Below are 13,647 nucleotides of genomic sequence, written 5' to 3'. Positions count from 1 at the left end.
TTCTTTTTCAAGACTTGATTATTTTTAAATTTCGGTACATTTACAGGATAATGTTATATCTGTGGATTATAAGGCAAGGTTAGTCTCAGACCATTCATTGTTATTACTGGAATATCAAAGTTCTCAAGTTACACAACATACTTTAAGATGGAGATTTAATACTATGTTACTACAAAAGCCAGAATTTATTGTTTATTTGAGAAAACAAATTGAGGATTTCATTGCTAATAATGTTCATTCTGTTTCTGATCAGTTTGTTTTGTGGGATGCAATAAAAGCTTTTTTACGAGGTCAAATTATCAGTTATGCATCCAAACTGAAGAAAGAGAGAGTTAGAGAAACTGAGGATTTGGAGAAGAAAATAACAATCTGTGAAAAGGAATTTCAAAAGAAAGCTACTGAATTCCAAAAGATCCAATTAACTAACTTAAAGTTGAAGTATAATAAGTTCCAGTCATATCGATTTGAATGTCTGTTGAATCGTTCAAAAAATAAATTTTATGAATGGGGTGAGAAAGCTCATAAAGTATTAGCTTGGCAATTAAAAAAAGAACAGTTATCTAGGATTATACCAGCTATTAGAAATAGATCGGGTATTACTTTTAGTCAAAAAGAAATTAACGATGAATATTGTAATTTTTACAAAAAAACTTTATTTGACTGAATGTAAAGAGATAAAAGAAGATGCAATAGACTCCTTTTTTGAAAAAATATTAATTTACCACAGTTATCTCAAGAAGACAGACAAGAGTTAGATAAACCTTTTATGGATAGTGAAATTGAAATGGCTATAAAAGATATGCCAAATGGAAAAGCGCCTGGTGGAGATGGTTTTTCTATTGAGTTTTACAAGACTTTTTATGTTGATATATCTTCCTTATTTAAGAATGTAATACAACAACTTTATGATACTTTTCAATTACCTGAGTCCTGTTCTAATGATATAATTACAGTAAGACCAAAAAAAGATAAAGATCCTTTACAGGTAGCTTCTTACCATCCTATATCTTTGTTAAATGTAGACTATAAAATAGTGGCTAAAGTTATGGCTAATATGTTGGCTCAGTATTTTACCAAAGATACTACATCGTGATCAAACAGGTTTTATAAAAAATAGGTATGCTTCGGATAATATTCTACGATTAATTACTTTGATAAATAGATCTAAATCTCAGAAGAATTATCCAATGATGGTTTCATTGGATGCAGAAAAGGCATTCGATAGAGTAGAATGGAAGTTTTTATTTAAAGTATTTGAAAAGTTTTCGTTTGGTCTCTCATTTATTGGTATGATTAGGGCTCTGTATAATGGTCCAAAAGCTAGAGTTGTTACTAATGGTTTGCTTTCAGAATCCTTTAATTTAACAAGATCTACTAGACAAGGATGTCCATTATCACCCGCCTTGTTTGCTTTAGTTATTGAACCTCTAGCACAATTAATACATCAGAATGTTAGTATCAAAGGTATGAGAGTCTTGAATGAAGATTATAAAATAAATTTATTTGTGGTTGACGTTTTGCTGTATTTGGTGGATCCCGATGTTTCTCTGCCAGGACTTCAAGATTCCTTAGAGATTTATGGTCAATTATCTGGTTATAAGGTTAATTGGACTAAAAGTGAAATTTTATCAATTAGTAAAGATGATTATTCAATGTTTAGAAATATTACGAATTTGAAGTGGACGAAACAAATTAAATATTTGGGAATTAATGTTAATACTGACTACCAAAATTTATATTCACTTAATTATCTTCCTTTAATGAAGAAGATTAAGGCAGATTTAGTTAAAGGAAAGATTTACCTTTGGGTTTATTAGGAAGAATTAATACTATAAAAATGAATATTTTTCCTCGTATACAATATTTATTTCAATCAATTCCTTGTTGTTTACAAAAAAGACTTTTAAAGGATTTATATAAAGTAATTAGGGATTTTTTGTGGAAAGGAAAATTTCCTAGGGTGGCGTTGAAAACATTGATGTGGGATTTTCAATTTGGAGGGTTACGGCTACCTAACTTTCAATTTTATTATGAAGCAGCTCAATTTAGATTTCTTAGCGCATTAATGTCCACACAAGATATGCCTAGTTGGGCACAGATAGAATTGGCAGTTATTTCTGAAAAATTTTCGAATGAATTTTTATTTCGATGGAATAAAAATTTGTTACGAACTTATGATGTACCAATATTGAAACATTTAATGAATTTATGGACAAGTAAATTACATAAAATGGGATTGAAAAATAAGTGGTCAGGAAGATTACCATTATATAATAATCAACTTGTTCCTTTCACGGTATCTAATAGTATTTTGAAACAATGGGAGGAGAAAAGAATACATAATTTATCTGACTGTTTTTTAGAAGGTCATTTTTGTTCTTTTGTAGAATTGCAAAAGAGATTTGATATAAGTGGTTATTCTATATTTGTGTATTATCAATTAAGATTTTTTGTAAAACAGGTATGCAGTCGTCAAATGAATTTACTGTCTGAAACTGATTTTGAGAAATATGTGCTCTCATTTCCAAAAAAAGGTTATATATCAGGTTTGTATCGTATTTTGTTGGAAAGTGAAAGCAAAATAGATTCGGATAAAGATAAAATGAAATGGGAAAAAGATTTAAGTTTAACAAGAACTGAAGAAGATTGGTCTGAAATCTGCCGTAATAGTGTTCGAAAATTGAGTAATGCTAGATTGGCGATAATTAATTATAGTTTTATACATCAATTATATTTAACACCCGAAAAATTAAAAAAATTTGGTTTTAGTAAGTCAGATCTTTGTTTTCATTGTGATCAGGTTTCTGGTACTTTTTTACATGCTGTTTGGTTGTGTGATCGGTTGCAACAATTTTGGAAAGGTATTCAATCTGTATTTAATAATCTATATAATCTTCATATTGTATATTTTTATTAGGGAATATGCAACCGTTGATTGATTTAGAATTAGATAATTACCAGATCTCTTTTATTTACTTAGCGCTGGCAGTGGCCAAGAAATGTATAGCGATTACTTGGAAGAATAGAAATGTATTGTCTTTAGATAGGTGGTATTCAGAGATGAAGTTTTGTTTGGTCATGGAAAGAATATCTTTTTCTATACAAGATAAGATGTCTTTTTATGAGTTAAAGTCAACCCCATTTATTGATTAGATACAATTTAAATAAGTTGGAATTAATCATTTTTTTCTTTAAAAAATCTTTTTTTTATTATATATTTTTTCTATATATATGTTTTCTTTTTTTTCTTTCTTTTTTTAGTTTTTTTTATTATTAGTTGTTTTTTTCATTTAAGTTCTTTTGTTTTTGTTTTTTCATATATATTTTTATATAATAAAATTTTTTGGATTAATAATTGATACTTAATTAATATATTTTTTATATATATCGATCTTTTTTTAAGATATATATATATATATTTTTTTATTATACTAATAGTATTAATTCTTCACTCTTTATTGTGGGGGTGGGGAGGGGGGGGTTTAGGGTTTAAAAATAGTTTTTTTTTAGTCTTAGTTTTTAGTTATTAGGGGGAGATGCCGAGATTGGTATTGTATTAACTATGTTACTTTGTACTTGTATTACTTTATTTTGTATTTTTTCTGTACGTGAATTACTTACTTTCTTCATATGTTAAAATTAATAAATAAAGTTTCGAAAAAAAAAATTCACCACCCTCTGAGTGAAAAAATTCTTCCTCATCTCAGCCCCTTTATCCTTAAACTGTGACTCCTGGTTCTAGACTTGCTCAACATTGGGAACAATCTTCCTGCATCTAGCCTATCAAATCCCTTAAGAATTTTGAACGTTTCTATTAAATCTCCTCTTAATCGTCTAAACTCCAGCGAGTATAAGCCCAGTCGTTCTAGCCTTTCTTCATATGCAAGTCATATGCAAGTCCCGCCATCCCTGGTATCAATCAATATATTATCAATACAATAATTGTTTTAAAGGATAGTTTACTCTTTAGAGTGCAAATAAAGAGTGGAAAGCTCAATGCTATTGGAAAGGACTTCTTCATTAATGAGTCAAAGGAAAATGGTGGTGCCTGGGCATTTGGCTTTTCCATTTCCAGAAATTATTTCTGCTTTTAGATGGTTACAGAGCACTCAATTCTTGGAGCTACCTCTGCTTGTCCGTTTTAACCATGTCATATACTTTGTTGTTATTCTTGTTCTATTTTGGCAGCAGAAGGGACGATTTGTTTAAAGTGAAGAGACATTGCCTTTGAGCAAATTTAGCAAAGTTATTGGCATTACCTGATGGAGAGGACAGACGTGCCATCTTCAAGCATAGCAGCATCATGGCAAGCAATGAGGAACAGGTAATGGATGTGACCAATGATCCTCTTGCAATTCCAGCAATGAGCAACCTCTTGATAGAGTTCTGAATGAGCCTTCTTCTAGACAATATCCCAAAGGCACAATGGAGAATTCCACACAATCCTGTATGAGTGCAGCTACATAATGTTTTGGAAACCATCCTGCAATGTAAATCAGACAAGTTCACTTTGAGAATTGTCAGCATACAATGGATTGTCCCAGTATAACATTGCTCAAAGTATTTAGAAACATAGAAACATAGAAGATAGGAGCAGGAGTAGGTCATTCGACCCTTCGAGCCTGCTCCGCCATTCAACGAGATCATGGCTGATCTTAAAGTTCAGTACCCCATCCCCGCCTTCTCTCCATAACCTTTAATACCCTTATACTGAAGAAATAGATCTAATTCCCTCTTAAATATATTTTATGAACCTGCCTCTACTGCCCTCTGTGGCAATGAATTCCACAGATTCATTTCTGCCCATGCTTAATATTTTATTTGAAAGTTACTGAATACATTAAGATCAGTAGGTCCATTAAAAAGAGTCAAAATGGTTATTGCTGTCTTTAGAAGCAAAATGTGTCGAGGCATCCATAGATCAGAAGCAATAAACAAAAATGCTGGAGAATCTCAGCAGGTCACGCAACATCAAAAGGATGCACTTCCTATAGATGCCGTGTGACTCCTGAGTTTTAAAGCCTTTTTATACATTGCCTTTTTGGTTTCTAGATTTTATTGTTTAACTTTAATAAGCAAATGTGTGAAACCCAGTTGTAGAAAAAGCACGTGAAATATTAAATGAGTTTGGCTTTGGTCGGAAATTATCTTTCTGATCCCGCAGGTCATTAGACTTCAGCTTTCATTTGTACAGGTAAATGCATTTCAGCTCAAACCTGCCTCTCTTTTAATTGATGTGGACAACCTGATGGTTCCAGACATATAAGGCATCTGCTTTCCACAAATCTTAAAGGGATCTGATGTAACACAATGTAGGCCTCGAGCCCATTGAACAGATGTTGAAACAGTATATTTTGAAATGATCATTATAAGTACAGTTATATTTGTGAGAGTGGGATTTTAAAACCATTAACTCTTACAGCTCTATTTTTTTGGCTATTTGATAAATCTACCAGAAATGAGTTATCATCAGGAAAAAAAAACACAAAGATTTATTGTCCTAAACTTAACTTTCGCCTCATAATTATGAGTCCCGATGTCTTTACCTCCTTTGATGGCCGCTGCCCACAAATAATAGTGCCATGGTGTGAGTCAAAGCTTGAGGGATTTAAAGCACTTAATCCAACTGATCTGACATGTGGCAGATGGAAGGAAAAGTAAATTTCCCCTTCTCATCACACCCGCGGCAAAAGTCAAAATTGGGTTAAACGTGTGATTGTTTCCATCTCTTGAAGCATTGAACTGCTTCAAGTAAACACAAATTAACACAGAGTGTCGCTGATATGGACCCAGGCATGTGGAGATGTCCCTTCCTGTACCTTCACAGAATCTTACTGCCTGAAGCAACTCTCTTTTGCTTCTTTCTTCTCTTGGTAGGGGCACTGGACAAGTAGCTCCTCTTCATGTACCTTGATAGGGAAACAGCAGTCAATAAATGTTGCCTCTTTTTGGATATGGCCATAGATGAACCTTATAACCTTGAATCCATTTTAAGTAATTGGATTGACCCCTCAACCAAAATGTCAGGTAATTCCTTATCTATATAATTCCTTATCTATAGTTCGAGAAGCAAAATCTTTGTTGTCCAGTGTTATTTATTTCACTGACGTCCATATACAGGTCACCTTTCTATCAGCTAGCGCCTGAAAGGAGCCAGTAAGATAAATAACACTGGACAACAAAGATTTTACTTCCTGAACATTATTGGATGTATTTTATAGATTTTGGGCTGCTGATCACCAAAATCACCTTGAAAAATTCCTATCACATACCATGTTTTTAGATATAATCAATTTTTGAGATTTCTTGCCATATTTTAAGTCTAATTCAAGCATGCAAAACCATGAAGTGTAACAAGTCATTGAAATGTCATGTTCTGCATTTGCACATGGATTTCGTCCCTGCTGATCTTGGTGCAGTCAGTGACAAAGATGGTGAAAGGTTTCACCTGGACCTTGCGGCCATTGAAAAGAGGTATCAGGGCAACTAGAATCCATCAATACTGGCCGACTGTTAACATAGAAAAAAAGCATAGGATAGGAGCAGGAGTAGGTCATTTGGCCCTTCGAGCCTGCTCCGCCATTCAATGAGATCATGGCTGATCTTAAAGTTCAGTCCCCCATCCCCGCCTTCTCTCCGTAACCCCTAATTCCCTTATAATGAAGAAATATTATGCCAGTGACCTGGGTCCTAATCTGGCATTGCCTCTAAGGAGTTTGTACGTTCTCCCTGTGTAGGTGTGGGCATTCTTCGGGTGCTCCGGTTTCCTCCCACATTCCAAAAATGTACCGGGTTTGGAGGTTAATTGGTACATTTGGACAGCATAGGATTGTGGGCTGGAATAGATTTTTATCGTGCGGGATCTCTAAAATTAAAAATAAATTAAATGATGCAACTCTGCCATTCAGCCAGTGCTCTTCAAACCCCTGTCTCCTTATGGATGATTGTTCCCCCTTGTTTCCCTTCTAGTCCTTTACACATGACTCCATAATAAGACAAGATTGAAAACACGATGCTGGAGAAACTCAAAAGGTCAAACTGTTTCCTTTATATAGCCCTTCTTCAATATATCAAAAAATTTTAGCAGGCCCCTGGATAAAAAGGTAAGGGGGGAGGAAAGCGGGGGAGGAACCTGGTCACAAAGGCAGGAGATAATAGGTAGAGAAGGGAGGGATGGCACAGCAGCAAGCATGGGGAGGAGGGATGGCAATGTGAACAAAGAGGAAAGGAGTTAAGAATGATAGAAGACAGGGAGCATGGAAGGGATGAGGGGGAAAGGAGAGTAGTTTAGCAGAAACTGGAGAAGTTGATGTTAATGCCATCTGGCTGCAGGGTGCCCAGATGGAAAATCAGGTGTTGTTCTTCCACTTTACGGATGGTCTTGGTGGAATAGTGCATGAGGTAATGGAAAGACATGTTAGTATGGGAATGGGATGCAGAATGGAAATGATTGGCCAGTGGGAGGTCTCTGACACTGGTACAGACAGAGCGAAGGTGCTTAGTGAAGTGATTTCCCAGTCAGCGCCCAGTCTCTCCGATGAAGAGAAGGCTACAAAGGGAGAACCAGATGCAGTAAATCATTCCTGCGGATACACAAGTGAAGTGTTGGTTCACTTGAAAGGCCTGTTCAGGGCCCCAGACTGTGGTGAGGGTGGAGTGTGGTCACAAGCGTGGAACCTCCTGCGGATACAGAGGAAGGTGGCAAACATTTCAGATGATCTGGACTAGAACAGATGTAGCGGTGATGAAGAAATTATGAGGAGGTTATAGAAGGGAACAGGGTGTGAGGAAGTGTTGTCGAAGTAGTTGTGGGAATTGGTGGGTTTGTACTATATGACGGAAGAAAGCTTTCCTCTCGTGATGGAAACAGAGAGATCCAGACAGGGAGAGAGTTTTCTGATATGGACCAGGTGTGTTTGAGATCGGGGTGGAAGTCGGCAGTGAAGTGAATTAAGTTGACAAGCTTATCGCAGGTGCATGAGCCAGCCCAGGTGTAGTCATCAATATAATGGAGGAAGAGTTAAATGGGTTTGCTTGTGTAGGATTGCTCCACAAAGCCCACAAACAGGCAGGTATAGCTGAAACCCATGCAGGTACCATGGCTACTCCTTTAATTTAAAGGAATTGGGATGAATCAACAGAGAAGCTGATTAGAATGAGGACAAGTTGTGTCTGGCAGAGGAGGAGGTGGTAGATAGTGACTGGTCAGGTGTCTGATCCAGAAAAAAAGTGAAGTGGTTTGAGTCCTTCTGTGTGGGGGGTGGAAGTATAAAGGAATTGGACATCCATAATGAAGATGAGGCGGTCAAGTTCAGGGAATCTGAAGTCATTGAAGAGATGGAGGGCATGTGAGGTATCGCGTATGTAGGTGGGGAGGGATTGGACTAGGGGATAAAAGATAGAGTCAAGGTAAGACAAAACCAAGTTGGTGGGCAGGTGCAAGTGGGTCTACCCGGATGGTTGAGTTTATGTGTCTTGGGCAAAAGGTACAAATAGGCAGTGCGGTGATGGAATTTCAGATTTCAGATTCATAGTCAGACATCACATACCACCCTGAGAATCTTTTTCTACAGGTGAGGCGGAAATCCTATTCTACTAATTGGTATTTTTTAAAAAGAACTGTACACAGCATATACATGTAATCAAATAAAGAACTGTAATTAGATAATGAATGTAAACTCACGGACTGCGTAATACAGAGAGAATTTTTAAAATCAATAAAGCGCAGAGGGAGTGATCTTTATGGAAGACAGAGAGGGGAGGAGATGGGAAGATGTGTCTGATTGTGGAATCCCTGTAGTAAGCGCCAGAAATTTCACAGGATTATGTCTTGGATGTGGAAGCTGGTGGAACAGTCAGTAAGGACAAGGGGACCCCTGTGTTTGTTGCATCTAGGGACAGAGGGGGCCAGAGCAGACGAACGGGAAATGGAGGCGATGTGGATGAGGGCTGAGTTGATGGTGGCGGAGAGGAAGCTATATTAGTGGAAGAAAGCAGACATTTCAGATGATCTGGATTGAAAGACCTCATCTTGGGAACTGATGCAGTGGAGGTGGAGAAATAACGAGAAGAGAATGGAATCCTTGCAGAAGACAGGGTGTGAGGAAGTGTAGTTGAGGTAATTGTGGGAATTTTTTACTTATGCAAGTGTCGCACCTCCTACGGCCACAGGTATTTTTTTACGTACACCAGTGTGGCACCGCCTGTGGCCACCATGACCCCATTAGTCTGCAGATACTGGAATATGGAGCATTTATATCAGCAAGGAAAAGATTAGACTGTGCAAGCATTTTCCAGAGCACTTGTGCTCTGCCCGCTTCTAATTGCATGATAACTTCAGCAACAGGAATAGGAGTTGGCCATCCGGCCCATCAAGCCTGCTCCGCCATTCAAGAGCATCATGGCTGATCTAGCCTTTGATTCAGCTTCACCAACCTGCCTTTTCACCATAAACTTTATTTCCCTACAATTCAAAAAAAAACTATCCAGTCTTTAATATATTTAATGATCCACTGGTTCCTTGGGAGTAACTTCCACCCTCTCTACTCTCTGGGAAAAGCAGTTCCTCGTCTCCATCCTAAACTACTCCCCTGAATCTGGAGACCTTATCTCTTAATTCTTGTCTCACTGATTGATGGGAGCAACTGTTCTGTCTCTGTCTTATCTATCCTTGTCATAACTTTATATTGATTTCTTTTTTTGTTAAATCAAATTTAACAATGCAGCCAAGTAGAAGGCTTTTCCAGCCATTTATACCCATGCAGCCTAATTACAGCCAATTAAGCTACCAATTCCGTCTGGTTTGGAGGATGAGAGGAAACTGGAGCTCCTGAGGAAAGCCCACAGAGGTAACAGGGAGAATATGCACACTCCTTACAGACAGTACTGTATTCAAACCTGGGTCGCTGGCACTGTAATAATATTGCAGTAACCGGGCTCCCTCACTCCTTCTTTTGAATGGTAGGGCAGTCTTGAAGGGCTGAATGGTATTTTCTGCATGCTTCCAGTAATAATTTCCATGATTTCCTCTGCGAACTGACTTTGCTTGTTGTTCAATGAGTCATAACATCCCACTCCACCTCCAAACTATTATCTGGAGTAATATGGTCAATAAATACTGTTTATGTAAATGAAAGAGACCCTGGTGGCAACAAATGGCTCGACTTCTGATGGCAGAGCAGAGCTCTATGAATCTTCGGGCCTCTGTCCTTACCAATATGTTCACGCAAAGGGATAATCTAAACCAGCAAGCACATTTGCCAACTGTTTGACCTGACATTCAATTCCCTTGCTTAATAAGTTTTCCTGAAACAAACACGCCAAAGTCATTGAGTAATGTACATGCATTGCCTGCAGAATAGTGGGAGGAGGAGATAACTTCCCAAAACACAAGGGCAGTCGTGCTGCCAGCTCAACTACTGATTTTTTTAAAAGTTATAGCACCAGAGTAACAACCTGAGTCTCAATGTGGACAAAACAAAGTAGATGATCGTGGACTTCGGGGCTACCAGGATCGACCGCCCTCTACAACACATCAGCAACTCTGTGATAGAGAAAGTGGAAAGCACCAAGTTCCTTGGAGTTCACTTAACCAGTGACCTATTGTGGAAGCTCAACATTTCCTCACTCATCAAGAAGGCGCAACAGCGACTGTACTTTCTGAGAAGTCTGAAGCGGGCAAGGTTACCGGCCACCTTTATATCAACCTTCTGTAGGAGCTCTATCGAGAGCATCTCAGCGTGATACATTTGCTGCAGAGAAATGAATTGGAGGTCAATCCACAGGACCATTTGAGTGGCAGAGAGGATCACTGGAGTATCTCTCCCCGCCATCAACGAGATCTATCAGGATCATTGTCTGAAGAGGGCACACAAAATCATTGAGGACCCCTTCCACTCTGCACACAGCATCTTTCAGCGGCTCCTGTTGGAGAGGATCAGACACAGCACCACCAGGCTTCTTCCCATGGGTAGTGGAAATGTTGAACAATCAAAGGAACTTCTCACACTACCCATCCGAGATTCTCATATTTATGAAACAATACTTATTTATTTATTTATGTGTATATATAGGCATACTTGTCCTGCATATGTGTGTGTTATGTCTGTTTTGTTTTTCTTTGCAGCAAGGACCGGAGGACACAGTTTTGTTGATTTGTACTTGTACAATCAAATGACAATAAACTTGAGTTGACTGTAACAGGTCCTTCCAGCCCATGAGCCCTGTGCTGCTAAAATGCACCAATTAACCTACGAACCTCTTACTTATCATACCTTGATGAAAGACTCGAGCCCAAAACGTCAGTTATATATTTTTACCTTTGCTACATAAAGGACACTGTTTGACCAGCTGAGTTTCTCCAGTATTTTGTGTTTTACTACAACCTCCAAATCTCATATATCTTGGAAGGTGGGAGGAACAGAAGGAAACCCAGACAGACACGAGGAGAATGTACAAACTGCTTACAAACAGCACTAGATACTAACACAGGTCGCTGGCGCTGTAATCGCGTAGCACTAACCTCTATGCTAACCATTCGTCCGTGATCTTTAATGTGTTATAAACAAATCCTTGACAATGTGTTATTCTACATGTCAGTCCTCTGATCAATATGGTACATTTGGTTATGCTTGGAGGGTGATTAATTTACAGACATCAGTCTCTAGAAGACAGCTCAGCTGGAAATGATCAATAATGATTTTATATTCAGTCTAAACACCAACTGTTCTTGAACTTAAATTTTAGTTCAGTTGCCATCCTCTCACCTTCACAAGTCACAGCTTCCAGTCTAATTCCAAGCTGATGTTGGAGAAAGATGTGTAGTTCAATATTGTATCGATCCACTCCAAGATCTACTATCTTCTCTCTAGCAGCAGAATCCATAGCACAAGAATGATTGTAACATTCTCCCAGTGTGATGGCCACACTCATGCTTGGCCTCAACAGAAACAAATCATTCTTATCTGATCGCTCTTGGTTGGACCTTGTCTTAATTTGGATGTTGTCGTGAGAAATTTTCCTTTGGACCATTGGAATGTTCTGCGAAAGTGAAATATGTTTGAGGAATAGAATTATTTCATGTAAGATAAATTGTTGAATTCCAAAATAGAGTAATTCAAGGAAAAGGATTAGGTTCATATTTGTCCAACAATATTACTGATAGATTACATGATAGATCAGAAGTTGAAGGTTGAGAAAGTGACTTAATTATGAGATGGACAACCGACAGCTTTTTCCTTGGACGTCAGAAGACGAGTGTTTAAGGTGTATGGAGAAAAATTTAGGGGAGACATCAGTGTTAATTTTATTTTTTATGCAGAGAGTAGTGGGTGCCTGGAATGCATTGCCAGGGTTGGTGGTGGAGGCTGGTGCAATAGACTTATAGAAAGGCACATGCATGGAAGAAAGATTGAGGGTTATGGGTGTGAAGTAGGGAAAAATTAGATGGGAGTAGGTTTACGTCAGTTGGCTCGACATCAATGCCTGAAGAGCTTTTGCTGTGCTGTAAAGTGTAATGGCACTTGTGAGGGTGTTCCAATAACATTGACAGTTGCTCATTCGGATTTGGGTCGAGGATTTGATGCTCATCTATCATCAGGTTCCTAACTTTGCTGCTTTTAAGACCAGTCACTTTGCAAGGTAAATACAAACAAACATCAGGATTGTAATGCAACTGCTCATTGATTCAATTGTGCTCATTTGGTTCCAAAAAGGCAACTTCCTACACATAGGGAGCCACCAAGGCATGAACTGGTGTTTAGACTTTTACTGGAATAAAGTCTGTTGTACGGTCTTTTGAATTTTGTGCTTGTTTGCTGCTACCTCAGTGCATCACAACATAATACTTTTAGAAACAAATGCTTTCTTCAGTCTTCATTGAAGCACCATTCCAGCCATGCTTACGTGACTGTTTTTTATGTACATAATTGTGCCTCTCAGTTATTGGGGTACTGTGGGGCATAAATAAGTGCATGTGTGAATTGAGGGAACAGTCCATTCGTAAGTGTGTATAATATGCATAATGTTACCTTATGAATGGTCCTTCTGGTATGTAAGACATCAATGGAACGAAAGTAATGGTTTACTTTTTTTTGCATAGAAAGGTAAATATATTTCTTTGCTTGGCTTCGCGGACGAAGATTTATGGAGGGGGTAAAAAGTCCACGTCAGCTGCAGGCTCGTTTGTGGCTGACAAGTCCGATGCGGGACAGGCAGACACGATTGCAGCGGTTGCAGGGGAAAATTGGTTGGTTGGGGTTGGGTGTTGGGTTTTTCCTCCTTTGCCTTTTGTCAGTGAGGTGGGCTCTGCGGTCTTCTTCAAAGGAGGTTGCTGCCCGCCAAACTGTGAGGCGCCAAGATGCACGGTTTGAGGCGTTATCAGCCCACTGGCGGTGGTCAATGTGGCAGGCACTACGAGATTTCTTTAGGCAGTCCTTGTATCTTTTCTTTGGTGCACCTCTATCACGGTGGACAGTGGAGAGCTCACCATATAACACGAGCTCTCCACTGGCCACCGTGATAGAGGTAAATATATATACTATAAATATTTGACTAACTGACACTAAAAACACTAAATAAGAACTATTCCAACTTCCCTACAAATTCGACTTAAAGACAGATGGAACTGGTTCGTAACCTGGAGACTGC

This window comes from Narcine bancroftii, chromosome 2, assembly GCF_036971445.1.
Source record: "Narcine bancroftii isolate sNarBan1 chromosome 2, sNarBan1.hap1, whole genome shotgun sequence".
NCBI classification, from domain to species: Eukaryota; Metazoa; Chordata; class Chondrichthyes; order Torpediniformes; family Narcinidae; genus Narcine; species Narcine bancroftii.
Note: the sequence above shows the minus strand (reverse complement) of the source record.